We start from the raw sequence: 26,314 nt of genomic DNA, 5'->3' as shown, positions 1-26,314 counted from the left end.
CCAGATAGCGCGTGTTGACCGTCCGACACGCCCCCTCAATACAACTCTTTGGCAGAGCCGGAGATTGCTGAAGGCAGCGCTCCGGCTCTGCCATAGAGTTGTATTGAGGGGGCGTGTCAGCCGCTGCTTAGTGCGGTGGTCAACACACCTCCCTCTCGCGGGCTGTCGTGGCCCCGTGCAGGAGATCGCGGGGGGGGGGGGGGGGGGGGTGAGACCGCTGGGATCTGAAACTTATCCCCTATCCTTAGGATAGGGGATACGTTTTTCAACACTGGATATCTCCTTTAAGCCTTATATAGTGTAGAGGGGGGGGGTTCAGTGTATGCTGAGGTACAGTGAGAAGTCTAAGGGGATCTGAGGAGGCCTTAGGAGTGAAGAAACCCTAAATTTGCAGCCACACATTTTGCAGGAACCCCATGGCACAGGTGAAGGTCAAGCCTGGCAATAAGCTCAGAGGTCCAGGGGAATATTCTTCAGACAATATAAAAGTCAGCGTAAGTTGCCATCAGCCACAAATCTCAATTTAGCTTAGCGCAAGTGACTAAGTCCCAGCAAGGCAAACGGCTCCCCGGAATTACTCTGCACTTCCTGAGCTCTAATCTGTACTGTAAAGGAATTACCATCTATCCTGCCTCAGTAAAGATAGTTTGCATTGGAGCCATCATTGTCCCCAGCAATGGCCCAGGAGAATTATGTAAACCTTGCAACGTGGTGGTTAACGTTACCCTGGCGTCACAAACTGTGCATTACATCATTCATAGCGCACCCACCACATTTTTAGTTATACAGTGGCCAATTACAAGGCTGCATGAAATACTACGCTCACATATTGTGATGTTCTTTACTTTTTCAGGTTATTGGTATTTGATACCTTTAGATTGTCCAGTACTCTGATTCATCCTTTTATGTGCAACATTCAAACGCCTTAATACGTATTATAGTCACAGCATGGTCAGCAAGCATGTCATGATCAAAGGGTTGCTTGATCATACTCATCCCAGACCATGCATCACCTAACATCATGTGACAGATAATTGAACCAGCTCTATCGTATGATACGATCACTATTTGAGAAAGATGGATTCTTTTTTTCCTTTGTCCTTTTAATCCTTAGACTTTGAATGACCGGCATTGAAAAACACCAGGCCACTTTGGTTTGCAAATTAATTCCAAGCAAATTTATTGTTAGAAGCTGGGGCATCCAACAATGTATTGTATTTACTTCTATATTTTATCTTTTTCTTTATCCGAAATATTTATTAATGTAGCCACATTGGGGTATAGCCTGTTTCAGCAGCTTCTGGTGAATATAGCAGTCTGTAAAGGACAAGGGAAAGAGTTGTGACCTTATTATAAACCAATTATGCTCAGATAACATGACATATGGGGAGATAAAGTGATTTCCCAATACCAATCTCACAGTGTAAATGAGGACTGTAATAGGGCAATAGTTGGTGAACTGTAGTGCTAGTCTGTCTGGAGAATAAGCACGGCGTGTAAACTGCAGACAAGGCCAGAGATTGGTGTTTCACATGTCCGTTCACAGCATATTTCATATAGGGATATCTAGAAATATCTAGCGTGAACAAGAAGGAGCTTTCATCTATGATCAGTAGGTTTGGAATTGTTTTTGTATATTACCGGGTAGTATTGATTAATTCAATATGGTCCTTTTCACAATGGCTCATACAATCAATATCATGTTCTATACCAAGGACAGAAACACATAGATGATGATAATAAACTTTTCTGGGCTAATGAAAAAAAATGTCCCTGGGCAGTGGATGGCAGTAAAAATAAGAGATATACACAATCCTCCACCCACTTTCATCTAGCAGGGTCATTGCTGCGGAGTCCCCAGCAGGAATACCCAGATTATGCCACTGAACATTGTGAAAACTCCTGGCAGATTTTGGGGAACCTGGATGTAGCCAGTGTGCAGTGTCTTTTGTAGAGTTTTATGAATGTATGCAACCTTTAGCAAAAAATGGGCAATATGCCCAAAACTGTACTTACTTTTCTGCAGATAGTCTTGATTAACTTTCCTATGTAGCTTGACAATATTAGTAAATGTGTATCTGGTAACTATAGTTTTTTGGTGGATAAGGATCCATAGAGAACGTGTGATAATTCTATAGAGGGCATTTATGCCCTGAAACAAATAATATTTGAGAGTTTAGACAAAAAACCTAATTTCACACTGATTGTGAACATTATCCTACTTGGAGTGCGGCCCCTTGGTTTATTTTTTTCCTCTATCTGTGACATTCTAGCAATATAGCTCAACTTTGTAGGGGCACGGCAACTACACAAAAAACTAAATGGCTAAATAGATAAAAGGTGCTACTGACAAAAAAGGGTAGCGGTATGGGAGTGTTTGGTTGCCTGCCCCATGATCCAATGCATAGCTGGCTGGCCTTTTTAGTTAGCAGTGTATGGAGTACAGTAGAGGTTACAGTGGTGTGGAGGGCACCTGATTAAAAAGGAAGGAAAGGGGCTTATGTCTAATGCAGTTCCGTGTAGGGAAAAGAAAATAGAAGAGGTTGTTACTGTGAGATGTGGAGGAAGGTTCAAAGGAGTCTAATAGCAAGAGGAAATAGTCATGTGAGAAAGGGGGACAGAAAGAGCAGTGTATGAGAAAGAGGGCATGGAGAGCAGTCTATGTAACGAGAGGGGGGGCATAGGTAAAAATCTGTGAAAGTGAAAGGGGTATGGGGAGTAATCTGTGTGACAGAGTTGTGAGAGAGTGAGGCATGAAGAAAAGATTGTGTGAGAAGATGTGGTCCTGGTCACCATCCATGTTAGAGAGAGTGGAATGGAGAGCAGTCTGTGAGATCAGAGGGGCATAGAGAGCACTCTGTGTAAGAGAAAGAGGGGCATGCGGAACCTTGGGGAGCAGTCTGTGTAATAAAGAGTCATGATAAATTGCAAGTATAAATGGGTATCTAATGGGGGCATATTCAAGCTTAGTGCATAGTGCATCATAAGCTGCAAATTTGTCCATGTCCCCAACATGTCATGATTTCAGAATATCCTATAGAAAGCATGCAGGCAACTCCTTATCAAAGTACCTAAGTACCCGGTACCACATGCAAAACACTAATGTGCTTGAGGATTAGGGTTGATAAACATTGCTCAGCCTAGAGAAGTGTTTTTCAGACTCTTGTTATTGATACGACTGCTGATGTAAAAATTTTGGTAGGAGTGATCATAGGGTTATTTCTTGTGGTGTATAAGTCTAAGGGCCTTATTATGACTCATAGATTGGCGCTCATTTATAGAGGCACGACTATCGTGCGGGCAGGGGCACACAAACCATTATTGTATTGTTCTTGCAGCCCTTTTCTTTCATCACCTATTACACAAAGAGATGTGCAGCCAACAACCAACCAAAAGTGATCAATTAGCTGACTGGTTGATCCCTGACACCTCTACACAGGGTTTGTTTGGCTCAACTTAATGGACTCCTTTTGGACTAGTTTACTATTATCAGGCTGTTGGGTACCCAGTAGTAAAAAAAATTAAAGAATGATATAGTTGAATAAAGACAAGAGTCCATCAAGTTCAACCTATAACTCTACTGTGTTGATCCAGAAGAAGGCAAAAAAAAAAAAAACACACACAAAATAAGGCTGTTGCCAATTTTTCCAAACCAGTGGAAAAGATTCCTTCCCAACTCCAACGCCATAACTTATAATATTATATTTTTCCAGAAAAAACATCCAGGCCCACTTTGAACTTGATTATTGAGTCAGACATCACAACATCATGTGGCAGATAGTTCCATAGTCTCACTGCTCTTACAGTAAAGAATCTGTCTGTGATGATGGTGAAACCTTTCTTCTAGAAGCAGAGGATGCCCCTTTGTCATGGTTATCGGCCTAGGTATAAAAACATCACAGAAAAAAATCTCTGTACTGTCTATTCATATGTTTGTACATTAAAATAACCCCAAGTTTGAAACATGTCTTGGTACTCCAATCCTCCTATTCCCTTAATAACCTTGGTCGCCCTCCTCTGCACCTGCTCCAGTTGAGCCAAGTCCTTATATTCAGGTGCCCAAAATTGGACACAATCGCCAAAACTGGACACTAATGAGATGGACATGGGGCCATACTTAGACAGTGACAGCGATCTCCAAAATTCTTGCAAAACTACAACCCCCAGCATGCCCTCCCATTTGCAGGTCATGCTGGGAGGTTTATGTTTTTTGACATGCTGGGAGTTGATCTTTTACAACAGCTTGACAGCCACATGTTGGATATCATTGCCCTACAGCCACAAGGAAATGTACTGCCCAATCGAAAAGTCTTGACCCTAAGAGCAATAACACTTTGCAATGTTCGGACACAATAGACATTGGTATGAAATAGTGGAATATCATACAGATCCAAAAAAAAGCAGCAAAAAGTAATACAATTCAGGCTGCCCGAGTCCCAGCAAAGTCAACGCATGGTTAAACCAGTTACTAATGTGAGTAAACTCTTGTGTCATAACATATTATATCTGGAATATTGAACGTTCTAGTTATCATATGCACTGTGACCCCTGAGCTGCCATCACCGGGGCTTCTAGCAGTTCTGGTCTGTTCTCCCTCATTTGTTTCCTACAACAGTGTGTTTCTTCCCTAGCTGAGCAGCCAGCGCATTAGAATTTCAAAGGGCCTTGCGAAAGCAGAGCTGGGACAGCAGCCGTGCAGCTGCCTCACATCTCCTTTTAATAATTGAAGATAATATATATATATGTGTTTCTAGCTCTTATTTTTTTTTTTGGCCTGTACTGCTTGTCAGCTCCTAGTGTCTCCCCTCTGATCATACTGCAGCGAATCTTCTAAACACATGGATCCCAAAAACCTTAGTTAGGACTCATGAGCTGGGTTCACACCACGTTTTTGCAATACAGTTCCCGTATCAGGTTTTTGATTTAAAAAAAAAACGGATTCCTCAAAACCCGACTAAACTGTATCAAACGTGTGCATACATTTTAATCCATATATGGTTTGAAAAATGATGTCCGGTTGCATCAGCTTTTTAAGAAAAATACTTATAAGTTGTCACAGCTGTCACCTATCAGTGCGCACTGGCGTCTTCCACCTGCTTTAGCTGCATGCCGCAGCCCTATGTCTGTATGGACTTTTGAAAAATAAAAGTAAGAAGATTCACTGTACGGGTGAGTGCCTTTGTTTTTCCTCTTCGTTTGGATGTGTATACAGGAACTGTATTGCATAAACGTGGTGTGAACTCAGCCTTAGGCTGCATTCACACCACGATTGCACCCTACGGTTGTCGGATCTGGCTGGGGGAGGGGGAAATCGGGCGCTCCCGTACCCCAACCGGACTGGCGCTGAAATCCATTCACTTTAATCAGCCGACCGGAGTCAAACAGTGGCTCCGGTTGGCTCATTTCTGCCCCGTATCCAGTTTCGTGACTGGACCTAAAACCATAGTATACTACGGTTTTAGGTCCGGTCAGAAAACCGGATACGGGGCAGAAATGAGCCAACCGGAGTCACTGTTTGCCTTAAAGTAAATGGATTCCAGCGCCGGTCCGGCTGGGGTACGGGAGTGCACGGTTTTCCCCTCCCCCAGCCGGATTCGGCAACCCTAGGCTGCAATCGTGGTGTGAATGCAGCCTTATTGCTCAAAAACTAGGTCTATTACAAAGAACGATCTAGGAGCCATATTACGCCATTTTAAGGCAGCGGATTTGTGAGGATGTTGCTATTACTATGAATATGATACATATACCATGTAAATCTGTATTATCCATATAACAATGATGCTGCAGCTTGATCCCTTTATATTTGGAAGCTTACAATCTAATTTTACCCTGCACAAGGCAAGATAAATGTATTTCCTGGACTGAAACCACACAGCCAAGGTTCTCCCAAAGCATAAATAGTGTATTTATGAGTTGGCAGTGGATGGATATGTTAAATTGTTAATCCGGGCACTACTGGGGGAGGGGAGGGGGTGAAAAGTGTTAATGGTGTTTGAGTGGCAGGGTGTTGTGTGTGTGTCTGTGCATGTGTGTGTATGTGTGACTATTTGCCCAATGGCATTGTGCCGGTAGATAGGACACAGTGAACAGTATATAATTAGAGGAGCGTTGCCAATTCTTTCTGAATTTCGGAGAGACTACTGAGAATTCTGGCACTCTCACGGCTTCGGCAAATAAGGAGAAGTATGAATATTCACTGCTCAAGGCTAAACAATAATCACAGTTTCAAAACCGGTACACAATTGGTGGCGAGCCTGCCAACCTTCTTATTTTAATCCTGTATATGGCAGGAAACAGGCAGAAAGGTAAAGGCTTAGCAATGAAACAGTACAGTGAATCAGAACAAGGCAGCGACTATTACACCAATGGAGGGGGATCTGATTTTAAATGCAAGAAGATTTTTAACTTCATCTCTGCCATTCTCCATCTAAATATCCATGTGTAAGGGAATCACTTGGGATCTATTGTTTAGTGGTATGGAAGATGATGTTCCTATCTATATCAATAATAATAATAATGATAATAGCTCTATAGCATATATCAGTGATATCAATAGAAACATGGGCATAAGCCAGTGTTTCCCAACCAGGGTGCCTCCAGCTGTTGCAAAACCAGAACTCCCAGCAAGCCCGGACAGCCTTTGGCTGTCCGGGCATGCTGGGAGTTGTGGTTTTGCAACAGCTGGAGGCACCCTGGTTGGGAAACACTGGCATAAGAACTAGAAACACTGCTTCCCTATAGGGAGTAACCATAACCAGCTTATACTGGCAGCCAAGATATCTATTAATAGCACTGTTCACATTGTGTCTTATTTTCTCGTCTTCTGTGTTGCAAAACAAAGCTCAACAAAATGGGGACACATGCATGGAATGTTTTATAATGCTGCTGTCGAGTATGTGTCCATTTTTCTTACATCTTTCTGCTTAAACCATGGTGTCTTTTCATGAACATATTTCATAAGGCAAGGTGATGCTTTACATGGAGTCCTACAATTTGCATTAGCTTGTCAGTGTGGGAAATAGAGAAACAAACTATATCATCTCCTGTAATTTATTATGGAAAATGATTGTAGCAGAATGGATAAGTAATAAAGTATCTTTCTATCTACCTACCTACTTACATAGCTATCTACCTTCCTATCTATATATCTATCAACTATTTATCAACTTTCTATCTATATATGTCTATTTATCAATTAACTATCTATCGATCATCTGTTCATCAATCCAACTATACGTCTTTCTATATAGCAGTGACTCCTAACCAGTGTGTCTGCAGCGGTTGCAGTTTTGCAACAGCTGCAGGCACACTGGTTGGTGAAACACTAGTCTATAGTATCTAGCTATCTATTTATCTATCTTATCTATCTATCTATCTTATCTATCTATCTCATATCTATCTTATCTATCTATCTATCTATCTTATTTATCTATCTATCTTATCAATCTATCTTATCTATCTATCACATATCTATCTATCTATCTATCTATACATCCATCCATCTATACATCTATCTATCTATTATCTCTCAATAATTCTATATATCTATCTATACATCTATCTATCTTTTATCTACCAATAATTCTATCTATCTATCTATCTATCTATCTATACATCTATCTATCTATCTATCTATCTATAAAGTACAAATAGATGCAGCACACCACAACTTGAAGATCACGGTGTAAAATTTATTCCATAGTGTATTCCAATAGACAACGTTTCACCAGCCTCACGCTGGCTTTTGAAAAAGCCAGCGTGAGGCTGGTGAAACGTTGTCTATTGGAATACACTATGGAATAAATTTTACACCGTGATCTTCAAGTTGTGGTGTGCTGCATCTATTTGTACTTTATGGATTGAGGAACTGGCGACCGAGGCTCCAAGTATGCTTGCACCCCATCCAAAACTACCTATCTTTCTTGATGTGCTGCTCATATTTGGACTTTATCTATCTATCTATCTATTATCTACCAATAATTCTATCTATCTATTATCTACCAATAATTCTATCTATCTATTATCTATCAATAATTCTATCTATCTATACATACATCTATCTATACATCTATCTATTCCAAAGAAGATGCAGTGGCACTCAAATGGTGAAAAAAAGGTGAATTATTTATTCATCTTGAATGTGCAAAAAGGCGACGTTTCGGCTGACTCACTCAGCCATTATCAAGCAACTAGTGTTACAGCTTCTGGCTTTTTATGGTCATATTCTCCGATCGTCAATGCATGCAATAAATATATAAAAATTACAGTGCATACCATATAGAATCTCAGGTGCATGGTGCATGACGTGTAATGAGGTGGGCGGAGGGAGGCGGGACACTCGCCATAGATCGTTTCGGAATCCATTAGCTGTTCAGCGTGGACACTAGGATGCTTCCGGGGTCCGTCCGCAGGACCGGAAGTGACGTTACGCTCTGTGTAGTCAGATGACAAGTCATGTGATAGCCGTTACTGTGGAGCAGAGATGCTCTCCTCAGCGCATGCGCTCTGCGTACCTGGAGGGTCATGGTTCCATCTTAGAAGTGGGAAAACAGTGCCCTTTTCTCAATGCTTATTCCCACGGCATTCTTCTTGCAAGGTATATTGCACAGCTGGTCCGGGGGGGGCTTGCGGGTTACCGGAGACCCCTCCAGAGTCCAAAAAAATGGCCATCTCTGTCGTTACCATAGGCAACACACTGAGAATGGCTTTGGTGCTAACCTTATTTCCGAAGAAGTGGGTTTTATTGGCAGAGGGCATCTGTTGATACGGGTGCAACGCTCCACAGATTAGGTCCAACACTAGACTGGAGAGAAATGTAAGTCCACATGGATTCCTTACGGTCAACTTAGGCAGAGTGTTCTTCCATCACCTGGCCCATCTCTATATAAAAGAGAAAGAGAAAAAATTATTTTAAAAAACCTTGTTAGTTATAACAATCCTTACACATAAATGATGCTATACCGGAGTCTTATACTTTACAGATTTCATGTGATATCTTGAAGTCCACATTGAGCCCTTGTGGCTTCAAGGTATCAAGGTGGTAAATCCACCATAATTCCTTGCGTTTCAATTTGGCAATACAATTGCCACCACGTTTTAATGGTGGTACGTGGTCAACAATCGTAAATTTTAAGTCCTTTTCACTGTGCCCCTTGTCTAGGAAGTGTTTAGGCAAATCAGCACGGCCTTTACGGATAGTGTAGCGGTGCTGATTTATCCGTGTTTTAGCATCATTAATAGTCTCCCCAACATATAATAAATTACATGGACATTGGAGCACATATACAATGAGAAGGGGCACAGTGAAAAGGACTTAAAATTTACGATTGTTAACCACGTACCACCATTAAAACGTGGTGGCAATCGTATTGCCAAATTGAAACGCAAGGAATTATGGTGGATTTACCACCTTGATACCTTGAAGCCACGAAGGCTCAATGTGGACTTCAAGATATCACATGAAATCTGTAAAGTATAAGACTCCGGTATAGCATCATTTATGTGTAAGGATTGTTATAACCAACAAGGTTTTTTAAAATAAATGTTTCTTTTTCTCTTTTATATAGAAATGGGCCAGGTGATGGAAGAACACTCCGCCTAAGTTGACCGTAAGGAATCCATGTGGACTTACATTTCTCTCCAGTCTAGTGTTGGACCTAATCTGTGGAGCGTTGCACCCGTATCAACAGATGCCCTCTGCCAATTAAACCCACTTCTTTGAAAATAAGGTTAGCACCAAAGCCATTCTCGGTGATTTGCCTATGGTAATGACAGAGATGGCCGGTTTTATGGACTCTGGAGGGGTCTCCGGTAACCCGCAAGCCCCCCGGACCAGCTGTGCAATATACCTTGCAAGAAGAATGCCATGGGGATAAGCATTGAGAAAAGGGCACTGTTTTCCCACTTCTAAGATGGCACCATGACCCTCCAGGTATGCAGAGCGCATGCGCTGAGGAGAGCATCTCTGCTCGACAGTAACGGCCATCACATGACTTGTCATCTGACTACACAGAGCGTAACATCACTTCCGGTCCTGCGGACGGACCCCGGAAGCATCCTAGCGTCCACGCTGAACAGCTAATGGATTCCGAAACGATCTATGGCGAGTGTCCCGCCTCCCTCCGCCCACCTCATTACACGTCATGCACCATGCACCCGAGATTGTATATGGTATGCACTGCAATTTTTCTATATTTATTGCATGCATTGACGATCGGAGAATATGCCAGGGTTCATATGTATGCATCTTTAGCACTGATGTATGTTGTAGTTCACATATATGTCTTTTTATGCACTTTTCTACAATGTTTATATCTAATTGGTTAATTGATCACAAGGTCCTGCGTGACCATAAAAAGCCAGAAGCTGTAACACTAGTTGCTTGATAATGACTGAGTGAGTCAGCCGAAACGTCGCCTTTTTGCACATTCAAGATGAATAAATAATTCACCTTTTTTCACCATTTGAGTGCCACTGCATCTTCTTTGGAATATCTATGTTGGATCCTGAGCCGGGACCCTAGCTAATGAGCACCTATACACAGCTCTAGGAGTGCTGCTTTCTTCTTTGGAATATACATCTATATATCTATTTATCTATCATCTACCAATAATTCTATCTATCTATTATCTACCAACAATTCTATCTATCTATCTATCCATCTATCTATAAATATATCTATCTATCTATTATCTATCAATAATTCTATCATCTATAAATCTGTCCATCCACCAAAGAACAAACTCCTCTCTGACAAACCCGATATTACAGTGTATTATGTTATTATCCTTATGTATCTTAGCAGTTTTAAAGACATACTTAGTATCATCATTACACTGCAGGAGATATTTCAGATCATTGTCACCGACTTTCTATAATCCGGAGTCCAGATACCTACATGAGAAGAATAGGATACAATATTAGCCCCAGTTTATTAAGAGTGCTGTTTGTGCTCAGAAATGTACTCAGGCGTTTTCTCAGCTTGTCCTATTGATTTTAAATGCATGAAAACAGCGTGATTAATTTCCTAAACTGCATTAGATAAAGAAAACTTGGAATGTATTCGATGGCTATGGGTAATATCCAAGGCACAGACTTTTCTGTAAAACACTATACAATTGAGTAGGCAGGTCCTCAACATGGGAGAAGATATCTAGTGGGGAATGTGAATCAATAGCTTTACTGATGATAAAAGAGTTCTGTTATATTGGAGTTTAAAATTGTGATCCAATGCTGATTTTATTTATAGTGTGGTGTCCCGTTACTGTATTTCATACTGTACCTGGTGTGCTGGGTCCCCAAAGTCAGAGTTCCTTGGTACCGTTGGGGTCCGCTTGCTGAGATAACCCTTGATCTATCTAGTGTCTGCAGAACCTTAGGTCACATGACTAATGTTTATACTGTTATGGTATGCAAAAGGACCTTCCAGGTCACGTGGGTAGTCACATGTTCTACCAAAATCCTTTGTGTAAGGCACTGACAGTTGGGATGAATCAATCAGCTCAAGGCCAGACCCTGCCCATATAAGGGAGCTGCCAGCCAATCCTCTCGCTCTTGTTCCTGATAATCTCTAGAGAAAGCATCACTCTGTACAATTCTGCAAGAGAACTTAGGCCTGAAGCCTAACAATCCCGCAACTTACTAACCGTGAGTTTTTAAATCAAATCCCTGCTAAAGCTTGCGTGACTGCTGGACCTAAAACCAATCCCCTAAATCCAGCGGAACAGCATAATCTCCAGAGTTTATCAATCTCCAGAGTTTATACTCACAAGGTCCCAACCAACTGTCAGGATCCTCATATACTGTATATATGTAAAGACTGTTCCTGTTTTACCTCTGCATAAAATCTGCAGTAAAGTTTTCTACAGTTTTCTGAATCTCAGGTTGTGGACAATCACTTATTCCTCCCTATCGTTCTTGGGACGGGTGGCGATAGGACAAGTATATATTGAGGAGCCCTCACCCTGGTGTCACGACAGTTAAGGGTTAAACCAGCACCCTTTCATCACTGCACAGCTACACCCCATATACCCTTTACCCCCATAAAGCTTACCACAATAGCAAAACCTTAGATTATCTATATCTATAATATCCATCTATCAATCTATACTCCAATACTCATTGGCCCTCATTTACTAAGAGTGTTGAGTAGGTTTCTTTGTGGGTTTTAATTCCCTACAATTTATTTCCCCTGGTATTTACTAAGGTTTCCCTATATTTTCCACTTTCCCTACACTTTGCTTTTTTTACACATGCTCTTATCTGTCTGGTTTTCCTCAGCTGAAATCCACCACATTTTATGTGGAAACCTTAGTAAATATGTTGGGTTTTTGTGAAAATGTCAGGAACATGCCCCTTTTCAGAGACCACGCCCATTTTCCCGGTGGCCACGCCACTTTTTTGGGTTTTCTCAGCAAAATGGAGAGTTAGTCGGGGTTTTTTCAATTCTGGCGCAAATTCTGGCGCACATTCTGGCGCAGACAGAATTTGTGGCGCAGATTCTGGCGCAGACAAAACATGTTGGGTTTGCAATAGTAAATGAGGGCCATTGAATTTACAGCGAAATCTTATATTATCTTTATAATATTTATCTATCTTTCTTTCTATCTATCTATCTTCCAATGTTCATATTATTTACAGCAAAACCTTATAATATATATATTCCTCTGCTCTGTATTCACTGGATTTGACCAAATTTTTCATAGAATACAGAGCAGTAATCTGATTCTTTCTTCTTTTTTGAGAAAAAATGTTGCTATATGCATTGAACTAGGTACTTTAGGCTTTTAATTTTATAAGGTTTACAGAACGTAACTGGACCAATAGGGAGCCAATGTGAGAAATTTGGCACACCGACCAGTGCATGCGCTGATCACACTCACTAAAGGTACACAACAAGTAAAATGAAGAAGCCAGTGTATGCAACAAATGGCACAATCTCTCAATGCACAAAATAAAAACACACTGCATGCACAATTTTTTAGGTGCATGAAAGTCGATAAATTCGCCCTATGGTGTTTTTGCTGCCCCATGAAGCCTTAAAAAAAGGGCAAACATGTGTGCTATTTGCATGTAATGTTAGGGTTGGCCCTAGGCATGCTAGTTCAATACGAATAGCTTACCACTTTTTCTACTGTCCTTTAGGTTGAACATTACACTGTATACATTGCATCTTTGACTTTTTCTTTCAAAATACAATTTGCAGAAAGGTCAAGTTGTGTCACAATAAAGACAACAAATGTCTCTGCACGTGATGATCTAGTTAGTGAGCAGTCGCAGTAAATCGATTGATGTAAAGTAACTGGTTTGATCATAAGGTCATCTATTTTTAGTATATAAAACAGATATAGGAGCATTTTGGTCATGAAACCAGTACATGTACACAGACAATACCATACCTGTTCTCATTTCTCTAAGCAACATGAGGAAATGTGGCTGTTAAAGTTACATATTCCTGGTTATCTATAGCTTAAAGGGATATTTGACTATGCTACAGGGGCTGTAAGGTTAGTGTAGTTCATAATATAGTGTCTGTATCTGTGTTAAATGGCTCACAATTCTTACGTGATCTTTGACCCGATGTTTATTTTTAACAGCATACAAAATGACTGTCGCATCAGGTTTTCCCAGGTTGCAGTGTGGCCGGAGACATTACATCACTAGTCAGGTATTGAAAGGAATCCGGTCTACTTCAATGGGTGGAGGGACCGCTGGGTGAGGGAAGATCATTCTCCACAGGGCTGCAGCTGTACTGCAATGGGTGGGGTGACTGATGTGTGGGAGGGAGAAAAGTGACCTCACACTTAAAAACAAGTGATCCAGGGACTTGTAGTTACAGATAGGGAACTCAAACAAGAAATAGCCATTTCACAAAAAGAAATCAGCAGCATTATGATGGGCTCACAACACAGCCATTTAGCCCCAAGATAAGCACGGATCTGTGTTGACCCAGTACAGGAGTTGCACCCCTGTACTCGTGCTGTCCTGTCTGGCGGACTCTATTGCAGTGACCCCTAAGTCCCCCTTAATCTGTATAATATAAATGGTTAATAAGTGCCTATGTTATCTGTTGTAATTTATATATAATGTTATGTACCTTTAAATCTTGTTACCATGTCTTGTAACCAAGGAAGGTACCAGTGATCAGGTGACTTATAGGGTGACCTATGGGACCCTTCCAGAGTCTCCTCCATATAAACCCTGGGAGGAGCTAGTTCAGTCTCTTGAGTTCTGTGCTGGGGTTAGTGAAGTCAAGTCCTGAGAGAGTGTCTGGTGTCCTGAGGAGGCCCAAGGCCTACCACGCAGACACACTTCCACTAATCCAGTGCCCCACAGGTGGACGTCAAAACCTGGTAAGCTACATACGGGGTGAAGTTAGTCTTGCCAAGTCAGTCAAGATCAGTCTGTATAAAGTCAGCGTGGGCCTGAAGCAAATTGTCCAAATCCACTATAAGTCCCAGTGAGCCCTAAAGTCTCTGAAGTCACTGGTCACCTCCTTGGGAATAACTGAGCTGTCAAGACTATTACACTGTCTACCTCAGTAAACCTGCCGTTGTTCCGTAACTTGGCGCTGGAGTCATTATTTGCCCCGTGTCTAGCCCAGGATCCAGCGGCCATACCTTCGGGTGGTGCAGAGGATAAACCAAGCTCTGTCCCTAGGGTAATAACATCTGCCCTCATCACACCCTCACCACGGATCCTTCCTAACCTTGTCCATTACTGTCTGTTAGGAAGTACTAAAATCGCCTTATGGTGAATAACCCCTTTAACCTTTTTTTTTTGCTAAGTTTGAAGAAGTATTAGAAGATGCATGCTTTGGGGCCTCTAAGCCTCTTCCTCAGGTGGGGTTCTTATTTTATCTGTTGCCTGTTCAGAACATAATGTATGTGTTCAGGCCAGTGTAATTATATGCAGCATAGATCACTACAGAATCCCGACTCTGGAGCAGGGGGAAGCTTTCAATCTAGAAGCACAGGAAGAAACAAAGCATAAAATAAAAATGAGGGTATTAATCCTTGCTATTTGGATGGCATTTAACGTTGTCAGAACACAGGTCTAGCAAGCATGTAGAATTAGCAAAATAAATGGCACAGCACAGGCAAGCAAAGGATTTCTCCTGATAGAATAAAAGGCGAATTCAGAGCAGACTACAACAAAATATTATGGCTTGAACGTTACAAAAACAGACTCATCACTTTATATCAGTTTAAGGAACCCGCCTGACCACTTCTGATGACAGTAAGATTAAACAGAATCCTACAGGGACCATGGATAAGAAGAGATAGTACTTTGACAGTGAGAAGGGCTCAGTATGACAATATGTTGGAAAAGCTTTATGCAATGAACTCAATCCTTCCCTCTTTTTAACTAAAATTGTGTTAAATTAGTTGTCTAGTGAGAGAAACAACCTGTGTATAAATAAATCAACTTACTATTATAGTGTTATTAGCCCTACTGCACATATCTTTGCTCTCTCCCTTGGAGCTGTGACATCCCATGACACCAGGGGCATGCATACATAAACTCAAAAGGGGGCTTAAGCCTCTGCCCTTTTAAATAGGCACTGACAGATACAAAAACTTTTGATGTGTTGTAAAGCATACAAAACCAATAAGTTTTGCAATTGCTTTCATTAGAAAATTTTCAGTATTTCATACTGAAAAAAACAGTCAAACAACTGCCCCCTCTGCCTGCTTGGACACATACTAGTCCTGCTGTGTCAATGCATCATCACCTATGTCATGGACACACTTCCTTGATTGACAGCTGTGAGTGCAGGGCTCACAGCTGGAGGAAAAATCCTCCCACTGTCAGCTTGTGTCCCGCTACTGTCAGTGAGGACAAGCTGAGAGTTGTAGTTTTGCTAATGCTAGGGGAGATGTGAGCAGACAGCATACTGAGGGAGGGGGTGGAGACCTGTAAAATGAGACCAAGCCCCCTACATTTGAGAGGAATTCAGACTAGTGAGCTTAATTAAAAGTGTAATAAAAAAATAAATAAAGGTGCTAGACACATTAAAAGTAGATGTACATGGTCTGGATTAGGTACCGAGTGATATATTTAATAAAAAATAAAAAAATAAAATTGTTGGATCTGACGGGTACACTTTAATGCATCTGCCTTATTATGCCCTCTTTGATTGGGAACTCCGTGGAGTGATGTAGGTTTCATTCAGCTGACATGACTGTCAGAGGTCCCTCAGCTTAGAAATTGTGTTGTGCTACATTTGTAAGTATTTTTTTTTTATATATATAATTAGTGCCCTTTTTTGTACTTGTGCCCCTACCCCCCAAAATGTCTGTGCACATCCCTGCATGACGATCAGAGGTTCTGTTTCTGTTCCCACCTCCCCTTCTGTCTGTATCGTACAAGATTATTGATGTGAAGATTTGATACAGATTTCAAAGAAAATATCCAGTCAAAAGTGGTTAATATATATATATATATATATATATATATATATATATATATATATATATATATATATATTCACCACGACTCCACAAGGCATCCCAGGAAATTTGTTTCAAAATTAGACGACCATAGCCCCCCAAGTGCTTACTGGTTTGTGCAAGGACCTGAGAGTTGTAGAAAACTACATTATAGGCAGATAACGGAAAGGGGTATTATTGTAATGTACCCATTTTACCTTAGACTTCATTATGTCATCCTTTAAAGTTGTCTTCTCCAACTTATTGCTCTCCAGCTGTTGCAAAACTGCTATTTGAGGCTTGACCTGTCAGATGAAGGGCACACTGGAAATTGATGTTTTGTAACAGCTGGAACCACAAATTGTGGAACATTGCTTTAAAAGGATTATCTCAAGAAATGTGATTCATCACCTATCCAAAGGATAGGTGATAAGTATTTAATCAATGGGGGTCTAACTTCTGGAACCCCCCTTTGATCACTTACTAAGGAAGATAGCTTAGTACAGTGCTCAGCTATCTTAAGCAGTTCCATCCTAGCAGTTGGACCCCCACTGATCAAATTCAATCACCTATCCTGTGAATAGGTGATATATGATAATTAGGGATGAGCGAATTTAATCTGATGAATTTGGATTTGTTACGAATTTCAGGAAAAATTTGATTCATAACGAATGCGAATATTGCCGCGATTCGATCACGCAAATTGCTTCATTAAACTCCATTTAGTGCGGTCCAGGCTCCAGGGGCCGGGCAACTAAAATGGCAGATCCGCATATGAGGGCATGGGGCAAGGAATCCTGGGAAGGCAGGAACAAGGGTTGGCGAGATGACCCTGATTCACATGCAGCTTGCATCCTATCAGCAGCCAGCCACCCTCTGTGATGTCACAGCCCTACATAATTGGCAGCCATCTTGCGGCCAGTCACATCAGCATTCTATTACAGAGAGAGCGGCACAGAAAAGCATTTTTACAGCAGCGATTAACCTCCAAGTCACATCAGCATTCTATTGCAGAGAGGGACAGAGAGCAGTGTGTTGCACAGAAAAGCTTTTTTGCAGCAGCGATTCGCCTCAAGCCCAAATCCAGCCTAGAAGCACTGATAGGGAAGGGAGTGAGATTGAGAGAGAAAGTGCAATTTTGGGTGTAGTACACAGCTGGAGCTGCAGCACTGGTGTGTACAACAACTGAAAAGCCAATAGTAGCCAGCCAGTTAGGGTAAGCAGAGCACTAAATGCATATTGTCCTCTATTAAGTGTAACCTGTGCGTACATCTAAGTGGTGTGCCATTTTGTTCCTGTTAAAGTCTTAAGGGCCTACATACTGTGAAAGGCCAGGGAAAAGTACACACCTGCTGGTGTTGTAGACAAATACTGTTTTAAGCATACTGGAGTGCATTGTCCTCCCCTCACAAGTGCATACCACATACGTACATCTAAGTGGTGTACCATTTTGTTCCTTTTAAAGTCTTAAGGGCCTAGATACTGTGAAAGGCCAGGCAAAAATACACACCTGCTGGTGTTGTAGACAAATTCTGTTTTAAGAGTAGTGGAGCGTATTGTCCTCCCCTCATAAGTGCATATACCATACGTACATCTAAGTGGTGACCTATTTTGTACCTGTTAAACTCTCAAGGGCCTAGATACTGTTAAAGGCTGGCCAAAAGTACACCTGCTGGTGTTGTAGACAAATACTGTTTTAAGCGTAGTGGAGTGTATTGTACTCCCCTCATATACGCACTAAGTATGTCAGGCAGAGAAGTGCCAGGATGTTCACAGAGGAGGGGCAGAGGCCTAATTCATCAGGCAGAGGTCACAGCAGACTAGCAGACTAGGGGTGAGTGGCAGCAAGAGTCGCAGCGAGAGGCCTGAGCTCCCAGTATCAGCTAGCAGTTGTGTCTTGACGAGCAACCCATCTGCTGTCATTGATTGGTTAGCACGGTAATTCACTTCATTACAAATTACATCTGATGCCCCCAGTCAACAGTCGGTGGGTTCCTCAGACACAACCCTCAGTTGGCATGACCCGGGAGCAGTCCCTGTACTCCCATTGCCTCTGTCCTATGCTGTTCCCTCCCCTTCAGTCAGCAGTTACTGCCCAGCCAAGAAATGGAGGAGACATCCACCGCTTCCTCCGCTAGGCGGGCAAGTAGTGATGAGGAGAGTGGCATGGGAGGTGGTGTTGCGAGCGTTCAGACTCCTGAAGCAGACACTGTGGAGGAATCTGAGGAGGACATCAGTGACGTGCACACACAACTCGATGATGATGAAGCCGATCACACTTGGGAGCTGGGTGCAGAAGGGGCTTCATCATCATCAGGAGAAGAGGGTTGCAGGTTGCCCATGAGGCAGCAGCTGAGCCAGCAAGGTAGTAGCATGGTTGGCAGGCAGCATGGTGGCAGAAGTGGAAAGTCTAGAGCCAAATGCGCCCAGGGTAGACAATCTGCTTTGCGGCAGCCTACCTTCCCGGGAGGTAGTGGAACAGGGGTTCCTGGAGTTGGCGGCAGTAGAAGTCAATCAGTGCGGACTGTTGGTGGGAAAATCCACTCCTTGGCGGGATGGCAGTTTTTCATCAAGCATCCGGAGGATGTTAACGTGGTCACATGCAAGATGTGTCGGCAGATGGTGAAGCGTGGCCACGGTCCCAATGTTTGCACCACGGCCCTGTGTCAACATATGCAGCATCACCATAAAGCGGCCTGGGAGAACCGTGGCTCCGATGTGGTGGTTCAGCCTGCTGCATCACCCTGTGGCACTGTGTATCATACCCATCTTCTGTCGCTCACCTTCCACTCCCATGGCTGCTGGGGAGGGGTGGGGTAGAAGGAGCAGTACCATCTCCATCAGCAGCAGCCTGAGTCTACAATCGCTGATGAGTAGCTTTCTTTACCCGCATAGTGAAGCAACTCATCGGCAGCAGGTTGACCTGGAGCAGGACCTGAACCAGCAGGTGGTATCATACCTTGACATGACCATGCCAACACACCTTGAAGATCCACTGGACTTCTGGGCAGCCAAACTTGATTTGTGGCTGCAACTAGCAGAGTTTGCCCTGGAAAAGCTGTCCTACCTGGCCAGTAGTGTGCCATCAGAGCGGGCATTTAGTGTAGCGGGGCCATAGTAACCCCAAGGAGAACTCATCTGTCCACGAAAAATGTGGAGAGACAGACCTTTGTGAAGGTGAATCAGGCATGGATCAGCCAGGATTTCCACCCACCAATACCTAATGCATCAGAGTAGATTGACCATGGTGCCACACCAACACTTCACAAATATGGATAGTGCAAAACATTTTTAAGGTGCTGCTCCCCAGTTATAGACATTCCTCGGCATCAGACCACAAGTAAGTATTGAGGATATGCATTGCGTAAAACGTAAGTTTTCTTAGGATAAAATATATGTACCCACATTTTTTTTTAAATCAAACAAAAGGAAACGTGTGCAAAAAACACCATGTGCCACCTACACCACAAAGTTTGTGATGCAAACACCCCTAAAAAAGTGGGAGGGAACAACGTATGTGTGTCCTACTCTCGCATCATTAATTCCCTTCTTGGCAAGTGTTACTCACCCTGAAAGGGCGGCCCCACACAGGAACCTCTCCCTATTTCCATCTACAAACACTGCCATTTCACAGGGTTTTTAGGTAAAATAGGGAGAGTTTCCTGTGTGGGGCTGCCCTTTTTTATGGCAAGTAACTTGCTAAGAAGGGAATTAATAAGGCAAGAGTAGGGCCCTACAGGGGAATTTATTATCCCCACCGGTTACAATGAACCATACGTTGCTCCCTTCCACCTTTTAGAGGAAAGTGTTACTCGTCATAAAAAGGGCAGCCCCACACAGGAACCTTTCCCTGTTTCCACCTAAAAACCTTGGGAAATGGCAGTGTTTCCAGGTGGAAATAGTGAGAGGTTCCTGTTTGGTGCCATCCTTTTTAGGGTGAGTAACATTTGCCTAGAATAAAATTAATAATGCGAGAGTAGGGCCTTACAGGGGAAGCTTTAACCTCCACCGGTTCCAATGAACCATATGTTGTTCCCTTCCACCGTCTTTGCATCACATCAATACTTGGTAGTGTAGGTGGCACATGGTGCTTTTTGCAAACCTTTCCTTTTGTTTGATTTAAAAAAACAAAATGGTTCCATATATTTTATCATAAGAATATTATTAAAAGTCTCCTCATTCTTCCGCCACATCCAGGCTGTGTCATTCAGCCACTATATGGTCTTCTCATGCTGCATGCCACCTGCAGACTCATACCGCTCTGCGACAGTGATTCTAATAGTGACGCCTCTATTCTGCATGTCATACTGAATAACAGTATTATTTCTTAATTCGTTTTTAATACAGATTTGCCACAAATAAATTCGGACCGAACCAAAAAATTTTGGAAAATTCTGTGAATCGGCCAAATCGAACGTTTTCTAAAATTCGCTCATCTCTAATTATAATTTTGGAATAACCCCACTACGATAAGTACAATTTCAAGGTTACAGATTTTGATTTTTCTTTAAAGACATGAGCATTTGAGAGACTACACAGCATTTCTTCTCAGCGTTGGATCTTCCAGGAAAAATAGTAAAACAGCAGATCTAAAATGGAAATAATTGGAAATAATTTCAATCCAAAAGCTATGTAGAAAATTATTAAGGGGAATAAATGTGTTTGTAGCAATCCATTATGTACCGGAAGTTAATTTTGGTTAGTAAGAATGGTTCTCTACTGGGAAATTAAGAAGGAAACATATTATTGTATTGTGAGACAAAGGTATAATGTTGTAATAAAGATGGGAGTGATATTTAATTGTTGGTATTATTACCAACCACCGTTCTATTTGGTATAAGTAGGTTAATACATTTAACAACCAATGAGTTTTGACCCTTTGTCACCTAACTAGGGTCTCTCCTGAGGATCCCATTGTTTAAGTGGTCCCCTAGTTTTCAAATGAATAAGAAATAAAGTTCTCTCAGCTCACCTCCTCCACGGTCTGCAAGGACTCGAGCCTGGCCAGGCTTGATACTTGTAAGTATCAATCTATCTATTTTCATGCAATAGTACGTTTTAAATGTAACCTGTTTTTGTAAGAAGTTTTAAGGTACACGAAGGGTGTTTATACAAGTCTACTTGAAGTAAGTGCAACTCCCTCTTGAACTTGGTATTTAAGAGGTGAGGAACACACAGGTGGTGTGATGATCAAGAACGTGCATGCGTTCGAAACGCGTCCATAGGAGTAGTTTGCTGACCAGGTGAAGGTGCATGGTGTGTGCTCTATATTTTTAAAGAAAAGTGCAATAAAGGATCTACGTTTTAAGGGACTGCTGGACTACCTTTCTTCATTCACCCCTAGTTTTCACCCTTGTAGCCTTTCCATATGAGGATTTTGCCTTCACTGAAGGGGTCCACAAGGCTGAAACCTTTAGGAGTGGACCAGTATAGCTGGTGGCTGGCCACAGTCCCAACAAAACAGCTAGGTCCACGGCACCTGCGAGTCAGGATGGAGATTAGTCTAATTGTTAGCTGAGGCCTGAGCAGCAGATGTTTGACCAAGATCAGATACAGGATATTCAAGTTGTACAAAGCAGCAATCAAGGAGGCAAGCCAGATTCATACACAGTAATGAAACACATACACAGAAAAACACTATATCATTAGTAGACTAGGAACCCTTTTGCTCAGGCAACAAGTGGCGCTGCTTGGAATAGGAGGTGCACGATGGTGAATGGTTGGGAACTGGTTGGAATACACATGCTGGCCCTTTCAGAAAAAGTCCCCAGGAACAGCAGACAACAGACAAGGGTGAAGAGAGGCACAGCCAGAAGCACATGGGATAAAGGTAAATGCTACTTTCACACTGCCGTTGTGCCCCTTCCTTAAACGGCCATTAGGCTCTACTTTTTTTTCCAGCCTTTAACAGCCATTATAGGGCAGGGGCACAACGGGCAATAATGGGTCTTGATGGATCATATAGACTATTATTTACTATAATTATTTTCTAGCGGGACTAGCGGGAGAAAAAGACGGCACAAGCAGTAATTTTCCCCCTGCTATATCCCCAGGCTCCCCTGACGGCCGTCACACTGCAGTGTGCTAACGGCAGTGTGAAAGAAGCCAAAGCTGTAATCGCGCCTGCTGAAATGAGCCCTCTGCAGGTGGGTGCAGTCAGGTTTTTACTCTTTTAACAAGAACACTATATAGTTGGCTCTTATCATACATGGTACAGATTCTTCATCCAGAGATGGCAAAACAGGGTAGACTTTAGATCACTTCAAGAGCAAAAGGGATTTTTAGTGGCAACACAAGAAATGTTTCAGCTCTGTCATGTCATGTGTTCCAAAATGTCTGGAGAAGTAAAGGCAAAGCATGGCAGGGATATTGCTCACAAACATATAGCATCCAGTTTTTCTAAACAAATCACACATGGCGTGTGGCCTGGATTATCTTCACCCTTTGTTCTCCTACAATCATGATACTATAGAAATGAATTGATAAAAATATTGATATTGTCAATTGTCCATTGTTTGTACATAGAGAATGTCCCTGTATCAAAGAAAAAAATAGACCAATGTCAGACAGTGTCCTTCTTGTTTGCTAACAATGTAGCATTGGTGGAGAATATATTCAAAGATAGACTAAAATGAGAATGTGACGAACCTGGAATGGGTCCTGTCACTTCAGGTCTACCAATTCTAGTTTTTCTTATCAAATGTATTGAATTTTCTGCCATAATTCGACAATGTTTGTAATACTCTGAAGACAAAGGTGTCATATCCGTGTAGGTTTAGTGTGCCTTTGTGATTCTAATGGACATACGGAAATAAGAAATGTTACATACTGTGAGCATCATTACAGCCAATGTAGGGAAATAATATAGGTGTGTAATGTTTAGGAAGTAACAAAGGCAATTTAATGCTGTGAAGTGGACATAGAAAAGCCATAGAGATATAAGTGCTTGCATTTCTTTCAGTAACCTACAGTATGTTTTAGCTCTCGGAGGATGAAGCAATTAAACACTCTTTACATCTATACTAACCTTTTATTCCATCCCTGGAAAATGCTGTTTTTTTTTCGGCATGTCGCATTTAATTAACCTAACTTGTAAAAGGATGATAATTTCTCTCAGCAAGGTTTCAATAGATAAAAAGAGTGGAAAACTGCAAGGTAAACAGACCTGAAAAAACTGCAGCCGTCATACAGTATGATTGCACATTTCAGTATTATTGATGCAGAAAACTTGTTTTTCCCCCAAAGTGCGAACATGAAAGAGTGGGAAAGTTACAGAATTGATGGTATGGTGTTAATAACTGTAATGAAGAAAAGCTCAAAGGAATTATGAGTAACTGTACAGCAGAGTAAAAAGGAGAACAAGGATGTACATGCCATAGAGGTGAGCTGTTCGGCTGCCACGGTGCCTTAAGAGAAAAGAGCTCAGACCAGGATGCTCTTTTGATTTGGGGGAATAAATCTAAGAGGGTAATGTTTCATGCTTGCATAGGGGATAGAGAGCTCTCTGTGGAAAACAATATGCAAATTAGCTGTCCTCCAGAAGTAAAAGAGCTTGCTACTTTGACACCACCTAATGTTAGCTTCCCTGTAAATCACATGACTAGGGATTATTAGCTAAGCCGGAATCTCCTCGAAGAGGTATCCATCTGGAGACAGCTATTTTGGGGTTTGTGTCCTGGCTGGATGGCAGGATGGGAATGAATGATATTCTGTAGTGAAAACCTATATATGACATTACTCTCAAGAACTAGAAAATACATCGTTAACCAAAAGGTTTGGGGAAGGGGTGGTCTTGGGTGATCCAAGGGTCATGGAAAAGGAATATAGGGGAAAAACTAGCACAAATCCCTTTTTTTTGAGGATGGGCCCATTTAAAATTTTGCAAGACCTGGTTACAATAGCTATTTCCTTTGAAACATTATTACACAGTTCAAGACATAGCATATTGTCAGGTAATGTAGTTCGTTACTTGGTTAGAAAATAGAGCATGCAAGGTAATCAGCTGAGCCAAAAAGAATGCTCACCATTTCCAATGAGGTCCTGGGGTAATGGAGCATATAAGCTTGGCATCTTCAGGGTGAGTCCTGTAGTGTTACAATGATAGGCATGCTAATTCACATCATTAGAAAGCTGCATGATGTTACTGAAGTACCGCCACACAGTGCAGTCACCTTCTTCAGTTAAACGTACTTATATCTAGATATAGATTTTGCTCGTTCTGTCTCTCTCTCTCTCTCTCTCTCTCTCTCTGTTCCATGCTGTTTGGGTTCACATGGATGGCATGAGATGGCAAGAATAACATAGTCACAGTGGCATCCAAGTCCTGGAAAAATAAGCACATAATCATGTCCTCTGTATGCAAGTGTCTAACCAGTCTGCTTCACTGGAATAAAGATTTAAAATGCATGTGTGGTAGTCAAAAGGTTTAAAGGGGCACTCCACTGCCCCAGCATTCAAAACATTTTGTTCCGAACGCTGGGTGCAGGTTGCGGGGGTTGTGATGTCATGCCATGCCCCTCAATGCAAGTCTATGGGAGAGGCATGGTGTGACATCACAAGGGGCATGGCTATGATGTTACGACCCCCCAACCTGCACCCAGTGTTCAGAACAAAATGTTCCAAATGCTGGGGCAGTGGAGTACCTCTTTAAGCGTTCATTGCACCATGATACAAAAAAAGATGCATTGTTTTGGCAGTAGTGCCTTTCTGAAGTATGCTTGAGAAAGGCACTACTGCCGAAATGTTGCATCTTTTTTGTATCGTGGTGCAACAAATGCTTAAATGGGCGCTGTCAGTTCCAAAAACTTTTTATATGTTCTTACTGGTGAAAATTAAAAACCTTTTGTAATATGGTTGTTACAACTTTTTGAATATTTAATAAAGAAAACGGCTCCTGAAAATCCCACTGCTAGGGGTCCCCATACCTACTGGGACACTAAACAGCACTGCAGAAGCATCAGCATGTCCATGAGTCATGGACAAAAGATGAGTCATGGACAAGAGATGAGTCATGGACAAGGCTACATGAGCAGTCACACCAATCACCTCCCACCACCACAAGGGAGGGACACGCCACCTTCCCCTGAGAAGATTTCTAACACTGTGAACTAAAAAAAAAAAAAAAAAATAACAATATACATGGTAAGGATTAGGTACTGAGTAACAAATTCATTTTTTTTGGTGCTGAATCTGACAGGTATGCTTTAAGCCTTTTGAATCCTACCAGACCTCTGTTTTGTGCTGTGACTACTACACTTGCACAGTCTACTGTGATATATTTGCTGCCATGACATTGAAATCCCAATGAAAACTGGAAAGAACCTATAATAAATCATTAGAGTTAATAAAATAGTTTGAATAATATCAATTCCTCTTAAAATAATATGACATTTCACACTTTTGATTATATCCTAATGACCCAACAATAGGACAGACTGGTGAGTTAGAAAGCAGAATTCTGGTGACAATAAAGCCATCACGGCACCATATAACACACCTGGTCATTTAGAATATGCAAGCTGCAAATGAATTTCCTCCATTGAAGCTAAAGGCCAGACAGCCTTTGACACATTCATAGCTACCTCATATCCATAACAACTGCTATCATTGTAATGTCAGCAGCTTGAAACATCATCATCTCATGAGGCTAATAATAATTATTGACTACAGTTTACAAATCGTGTATTTGTCAATGGAAAACATATTTGCCCTATGTTCATGGAAGATATACTGAATTGAACCATAGAACTGACATACATTCTGTGCACTTCATATAGCATATTGATTTTTTTGGATTGTTTTTTCCTTTACCATTGCTATTATTTTTACTAGACCGCATCTCGTAGATTATTTTATGTGCTGGATAGATAAACTAAATGTATTTA

General features: G+C 41.8%; 1 protein-coding gene and 1 long non-coding RNA gene across 2 annotated transcripts in view; one reads left to right on the top strand and one right to left on the bottom strand.

Annotated features, from left to right (window-relative positions):
• RTN4RL1 (reticulon 4 receptor like 1) overlaps positions 1-26,314 on the top strand; it is a 253,674-nt gene that overhangs the window by 32,549 nt on the left and 194,811 nt on the right. The gene's annotated exons all lie outside the window — the stretch shown is intronic.
• Positions 3,734-24,747, bottom strand: LOC130356777 (uncharacterized). Its single transcript, XR_008888990.1, has 3 exons — positions 24,455-24,747; positions 10,819-10,893; positions 3,734-3,881 (listed from the first exon to the last, which is right to left on the bottom strand). It is a non-coding gene; the product is annotated as an uncharacterized LOC130356777 (long non-coding RNA).

This window comes from Hyla sarda, chromosome 2 (assembly GCF_029499605.1).
Source record: "Hyla sarda isolate aHylSar1 chromosome 2, aHylSar1.hap1, whole genome shotgun sequence".
In the NCBI taxonomy this organism is placed as follows: domain Eukaryota; kingdom Metazoa; phylum Chordata; class Amphibia; order Anura; family Hylidae; genus Hyla; species Hyla sarda.
This window is presented reverse-complemented; position numbering and strand designations above follow the sequence as displayed.